General features: G+C 46.0%; 1 long non-coding RNA gene across 1 annotated transcript; it reads right to left on the bottom strand.

The window, feature by feature from the left end:
- Positions 1–1,085: 1,085 nt before the first annotated feature.
- Positions 1,086–1,584, bottom strand: LOC111981471 (uncharacterized). Its single transcript, XR_002879596.2, has 3 exons — positions 1,459–1,584; positions 1,290–1,358; positions 1,086–1,177 (listed from the first exon to the last, which is right to left on the bottom strand). It is a non-coding gene; the product is annotated as an uncharacterized lncRNA (long non-coding RNA).
- Positions 1,585–7,401: the final 5,817 nt, after the last annotated feature.

Here is a 7,401-nt window from a genome sequence, read left to right on the forward strand (position 1 = left end):
AGAGTTACTTATAACAGTGAATCCTTTACCACACAGAAAGGTCGTCAAACCAAAAGGACAGATTTCTCTCTTTGAAAAAACATCTCCAGGCGACATTGGTCCCGGTCGGTCTGTCTCCAATCCTCAAAAGTACATCTCAATCTTTAATGCACTGATAAAGAGAAAGCGAGGGGGAAAGATGGAGCACTTGGAAAGAGCGAGTGTGGATGTAACACTTGTAGATTTTGACATTTAGGTTTATTAAAGGGGAACTGCAACAGCTGATTTGGCCTCGTATTTTGGCTTGCTCCTCAAGAAATGCTGGCGGCAATGACAGGAGCCAAACATAACTTGGCTTGGGGGTGTGGTTTGATGTGCGTGTTTCTTGGGCGTGTCCTTGCCATCACCCAGACACACCCATCTGTCAGAACCTTGACCGCAGCGGTTTCCCCCCCACTCAATCATAACAGACAAACCTCCTGCAGGTTGAGTGTAATAGATGAATGCCGAGATGCCGGAGGAAGCTTTGAAAAGGTCAGTAGATAATATAATATATAATATAATATAAGCCATTTAGCAGACACTTTTATCCAAAGCTACAGTCATGCATGCATACATTTTATGTATGTGTGGTCCCGGGAATCAAACCCACTACCATGGCGTTATAAGCACCATGCTCTACCAACTGAGATACAAAGGGCAGAGTAATACGAGAAGATGTGATTGCTGAATTCATGTAGATATTCTAAACAAAGTATTTTGATAACTTTCAAATGTAGTGACAGGTCCATGTAGAATAAACAACCTTTTACACTGTTTCTATAGAAACAGTGTTCTTTTAATCTAACGAGGTGCACCTTTCACCTTTCATTGTCATTCCCAGCCATCACAGATACTGTGCCTATCTGCATTTTGTCTGTGGTTAATGGGGCTACCTTGGCAAGCATGTCAGAGTGGTCATACCTTCCCGTGTGTTGTCCCGTATAAAACAGGAGGGTTTCTCCCTCCCCGTATTGACTGATACCATTCAACTCAATCATTAAAAAAGACAATACAAGTGAAAGTTGACTGTAGTAAAATTGTAATGCAGAGTGCCTGGTCTCTCTCAATTTAAAGACATCAGTATCAAGCCCGTCTGTCAATCTGGACTTCATCACGTCGTCTTGCAAGTCTCCATGTGCTGGCTCCATACATGTTTCTGTGAACATATACACATCCCCTGTTCTATTACCAACGGCAGTTACGATATGTAATCTGACACACAAACAGGTACTAATGTTGAAGTTTGAACAGGTAAGACCAAACCTAACCAATTATAGTCTCCCCATCAAACGGCCGAGGCTGGCGTCTGGCAGAAGCATCTCCAGTCCTATAGGCATCTGTAAAAATAGGCAGAATTGTGGCAATCAGTGACGCATGGAATGAAAAGGGTGTTGCAAATACTGGACATTTCAGCTGTACTGTATAATTAGTAAATACCTTCAGTCCCACATTGTGGATGTGCTGAGTGCCAGGTCTCTCTCCATTCAGAGATGTCAGTGTCAAGCCTGTCTGTCGTTCAGGACTCTATCACATCATCTAGCAAGTCTCCAAGTGCTGGCTCCCTAGCTGCATCTGTGAACATATACACAGTCACTGTTCTATTACCAATGGCAGTTCGGATAGGTGATATCTGACAAACAAACATACAGTGCATTCGGAAAGTATTCAGACCTCTTGACTTGTTCCACATTTTGTTACGTTACAGCCTTGTTCTAAAATTGATTAAATTGTTTTTCCCCCCTCATCAATCTACACACAATACCCCATAATGACAAAGCAAAAACAGGATTAATTCTTTTTTGCGAATTTATTTAAAAAAATAAACTGAAATATAACATTAACATAACTATTCAGACCCTTTACACAGTACTTTGCTGAAGCACATTTGGCAGCAATTACAGACTTGAGTCTTCTTGGTATGATGGTACAAGCTTGGTACACCTGTCTTTGGGGAGTTTCTCCCATTCTTCTCTGCAGATCCTTTAAAGCTCTGTCAAGTTGGATGAGGTGCGTTGTTGCACTGCTATTTTCAGGTCTCTCCAGAAATGTTCGATCGGGTTCAAGTACGGGCTCTGGATGGGACACTCAAGGACATTCAGAGACTTGTCCCAAAGCCACTCCTGTATTGTCTTGGCTGTGTGCTTAGGGTCGTTGTCCTGTTGGAAGGTGAAACTTCGCCCTAGTCTGAGGTTCTGAGCGCTCAGGTTTTCATCAAGGATTTCTCATTGTTCCGTTCATCTTTGCTTCGATCCTGACTAGTCTCCCAGTCCCTGCCACTGAAAAACATCCCCACAGTATGACGCTGTCACCACCATGCTTCACTATAGGGATGGTACCAGGTTTCCTCCAGACGTGAAGCTTGGCATTCAGGTCAAAGAGTTCAATCTTGGTTTCATCAGACCAGAAAATATTGTTTCTCATGGTCTGAGAGTCTCGAGGTGACTTTTGGCAAACTTCAAGAGGGCTCTCATGTGTCACTGAGGAGTGGCTTCCATCTGGCCACTCTACCATAAAGGCCTGGTTTGTGGAGTGCTGCAGAGATGGTTGTCCTTCTGGAAGGTTCTCCCATCTCCACAGAGGAACTCTAGAGCTCTGTCAGAGTGACCATTGGGTTCTTGATCACCTCCCTGAGCAAGGCCCTTCTCCCCCGATTGCTCAGTTTGGCCGGGTGGCCAGCACTAGGAAGTGTCTTGGTGGTTCCAAACTTCTTCAATTTAAGAATGATGGAGGCCACTGTGTTCTTGGGGACTTTCAAAGCTGCAGAAATGTTTTGGTACCCTTCCCCAGATCTGTTCCTCGACACAATCCTGTCTCGGAGCTCTAGGGACAATTCCTTCGATCTCATGGCTTGGTTTTTGCTCTGACATGCACTGTCAACTGTGGGACATTATATAGACAGGTGTGTGCCTTTCCAAATCATGTCCAATCAATTGAATTTATCACAGGTGGACTCCAATGAAGTTGTAGAAAAATCTCAAGGATGATCTATGGAAACAGGATGCACCTGAGATAAATTACGAGTCTCATAGCAAAGGGTCTGAATACTTATGTAAATATGGTATTTCTGTTTTAACTTTTTAATACATTTGCAAAATTAAAAAAAATACAAATGTTTTTTGGTTTGTGTGATATTGTGTGACTATTTACATTGACCCCCCCGCTTTGTTTTTACACTGCTGCTACTTTTGTCAATTTAGTAAATATTTTATTAACTCTATTTCTTGAACTGCATTGTTGGTTAAAGGCTTGTAAGTAAGCATTTCATGTTAAGGTTACACCTGTTGTATTCGGTGTGACAAATACAATTTGATTTGATGAGTTTTTTCTATTTTCATTATCCAGGCTGTAACGTAACAAAAACGTGGAAAAAGTCAAGGGGTCTGAATACTTTCCGAAGGCACCGTATACTATGTTTAAGTTTGAACAGGTCAGATTAAACCTACCTGATTCTGGTCTCCCCATCGACGACCATTGTTGAGCAGGCAAGAGGTGAGGCTGGAGGTAAGGTCTTTGCCAGCGCCCCATTGATGGGCATGGCAGCATATATCAGCTCCTGGCCCCTCAAAGATACTGGTCACCACACACACAAACACACCGACAGAGCACTGATTACATTATCAATGGTGGTTATGATTAGCATGGTGGAACCAACCATATCGCTGTATTCACCTTTCCATTCAACTTCAGCTATCATGATATTACATCATTAACCTATTCGTTTATCAAACTTTATACAACTTTTCATATGACACACATTACCGTTGTTGATGAAGCAGTCTGTTTCATCAGGAAAGTAGCTCGGGTCAAGATAATTCTAAGTTGGCACGAGTTACCACAGCAATAAAGTAATTAACCCCACCTATTTCTACAAGTTATCTTCTTAAAATGTGATTTTAAACTAAATCTTAACGCTAACCTTAACTATAGTGGTAACCCTAACCTTAAATTAAGACCAAAAAGCAAATGTTTGTTTTCATGATTTTTGGGCAATTTTTACATTAGATTCAGGCCGGTGACATTGTGGCTGTGGTAACTAGGGGAAACCCTAATTCTGTTTTACAACTATAGACCGTAGCTCCAGATTTGATTAGATTCAGATTTGATGCAGTTACAGTTTGTTGCTCCTAGTTTACTGAATTAGTCAGACTCCACTTGACACTGCAGAAACATGTATTCAGTGTTTATCTATTCCTATTGGTTGATTTACATATCAATAAGTTGTTATGCCAGTAGTGATGCTTGCAGATAGGGGGAGAAATAACACATGGAATCATGTAACCAAAAAAGTGTTAAACAAATCAAAATATATTTGATATTTCAGATTCTTCAAAGTAGCCAAAGGAAATCTTGATGACAGATTTGAACACTCCTGGCAGCTAGCTAGCATGCTCTAATAGTAATGGTTGCATTAGCTCCCTGCTAATTCACAGTTATTTCCATTTTAACAGACGAATCACGAATCTACAGCCATCAACATACTGTCTTCCTGCACATCTAATGTGCTTCCTTGTGTCTATTGTCAGAATAAACACCACTCAACTGGGACCGCTGGCTGGGTATTCCTTTCTTGATGAACACAACGCAAGAGAGTTACTAAGAACGATCACATCTGTTACATTAGCTACCACCATAGCGGCATCCATGACACGGAATACACTTGTATGAGCTACGAATTAACTTGCAAATTCAACTTGTAGTTGGCTAACGTTAGCTAGCCTGCCTGCCTTGCTAGCATTAACAAATCACGTCACATAACCAGCAGTATCTAGACAATACACAATAAACGTGTTTAAGCTACGACCTAACTAAGTTGTAATGCGGTAGCTAGCTAATTATCTATGCTAACGTTAACTAAAACATTAGCCAACCTGCCTCAAAAAAGCTACCTACATAAACAACAATAGCGTTATCTAATGTCGTTAGCTAAGTTATACCCAAGTGCGGACTTGGGGACCGACAAACTCCAACCACCTATTCCGCATTCTAGAATCGGCTTTCTATTCCGCAACAAAGCCTCCTTCACTCAAGCCACCAACATACCCTAGTAAAACTGACTGTCCTACCAATCTTCAACTTCGGCGATGTCATTTACAAAATAGCCTCCAACACTCTACTCAGCAAACTGGATGCAGTCTATCACAGTGCCATCCGTTTTGTCACCAAAGCCCCATATACCACCCACCACTGCGACCTGTATGCTCTAATCGGCTGGCCTTCACTACATATTCGTCGCCAGGTCATCTATAAGTCTTTGCTAGGTAAAGCTCTGCCTTATCTCAGCTCACTGGTCACGATAACAACACCCCCCCGTAGCACGCGCTCCAGCAGGTATATCTCACTGGTCATCCCCAAAGCCAACACCCCCTTTGGCCGCCTTTCCTTCCAGTTCTCTGCTGCTAGTAACTGGAACGAATTGCAAAAATTGCTGAAGCTGGAGACTTATATTTCCCTCACTAACTTTAAACATCAGCTAACCGATCACTGCAGCTGTACATAGCCCATCTGTAAATAGCCCATCCAATATACCTACCTCATCCCCATATTGTTTTTATTTACTTTCTGCTCTTTTGCACACCAGTATTGTAACGATCTGGGTGTCGTGGGTGTGAAGTCAGGCGCAGGAAACAGAGAGTTCAAAATAGTGCTCTTTAATGCACAAACGGCGGACATAGGTCACCTCACGAAAACACTGGGTGCCGAAAAACAAACGCCCCAAACACAGGGACTAAAACAGTACAGCAAAACCCACGAACAGGAATAAACACGTTCGTCTCCAACATACACAAATGTTACCACAAACAATCCCGCACAAAGAAACAGGCGGGCCGGCTGACTAATAAAGCCCTCCTAATCACCTACAAACTCATAACAGGTGTAATCAATAAACATACAAGGAGGGGGAGAAAGAAACAGTGGCAGCTAGTAGGCCGGCGGCGACGACCGCCGAGCGCCACCCGAACGGGAAGGGGAGCCACCTTCGGTCGGAGTCGTGACAGTACCCCCCCCCTGACGCGCGGCTCCCGCAGCGCGCCGACACCGTCCTCGAGGTCGACCCGGAGGACGAGGTGCAGGGCGATCCGGATGGAGGCGATGGAAATCCCTCAACATTGACGGATCCAAAATGTCCCCCACCGGTACCCAGCACCTCTCCTCCGGACCATACCCCTCCCAGTCCACGAGGTACTGCAGGCCCCTCACCCGGCGTCTCGAGTCCAGAATGGCCCGTATCATGTACGCCGGGGACCCCTCGATGTCCAGAGGGGGAGGAGGGACCTCCGGCACCTCACCGTCCTGCAGGGGACCAGCTACCACTGGCCTGAGCAGAGACACATGAAACGAGGGGTTAATACGATAATAAGAAGGGAGTTGTAATCGATAACACACCTCGTTTATTCTCCTCAGGACTTTGAAGGGCCCCACACACTGCGGCCCCAGCTTCCGGCAGGGCAAGCGGAGGGGCAGGTTTCGGGTCGAGAGCCAGACCCTGTCCTCCGGTACAAACACGGGGGCCTCACTGCGGTGGCGGTCAGCACTCCTTTTCTGCCATCCACTAGCTTGTTGGAGGGATTCCTGGACGGCCCTCCAGGTCTCCTTGGAGCGCTGCACCCATTCCTCCACCGCAGGAGCCTCGGTCTGGCTCGGATGCCATGGTGCCAGGACCGGCTGGTACCCCAACACACACTGAAATGGGGACACGTTAGTAGAGGATTGGCGTAGGGAGTTCTGGGCCGTCTCAGCCCAGGGGATGTATCTCGCCCACTCCCCTGGCCGGTCCTGGCAATACGACCGCAGAAACCTACCCACCTCCTGGTTCACTCTTTCCACCTGCCTATTACTCTCGGGGTGATAACCGGAGGTCAGGCTGACCGAGACCCCCAGACGCTCCATGAACGCCCTCCATACTCGGGACGTGAACTGGGGACCCCAATCAGAGACGATGTCCTCCGGCACTACGGGGTGCCGGAGGACATCGTCTCTGATTGGGGTCCCCAGTTCAAGACGTGGGTGAATAATGCCTCCGCAGTCTGTAGGGCTGTAGGGATACCGGGCAACGGGAGGAGACAGCAGGACTTAGAGAACCGATCCACAATCATCAAAACCGTAGTGTTCCCTTGAGACGGGGGAAGATCGGTCAGGAAATCTACGGATAGGTGAGACCATGGCCGTTGTGGAACGGGGAGGGGTTGTAACTTCCCTCTAGGAAGGTGCCTAGGAGCCTTACTCTGGGCRYATACCGAACAGGAAGAGACATAAACCCTAACGTCCCTAGCCAAGGTGGGCCACCAATACCTCCCCCGAAGGCTCCCCACTGTCCTCGCCACCCCAGGGTGACCCGAGGAGGGTAGGACGTGAGCCCACTGAATCAGTTTGTCCCGGACA

This window comes from Salvelinus sp. IW2-2015, linkage group LG3 (assembly GCF_002910315.2).
Source record: "Salvelinus sp. IW2-2015 linkage group LG3, ASM291031v2, whole genome shotgun sequence".
In the NCBI taxonomy this organism is placed as follows: domain Eukaryota; kingdom Metazoa; phylum Chordata; class Actinopteri; order Salmoniformes; family Salmonidae; genus Salvelinus; species Salvelinus sp. IW2-2015.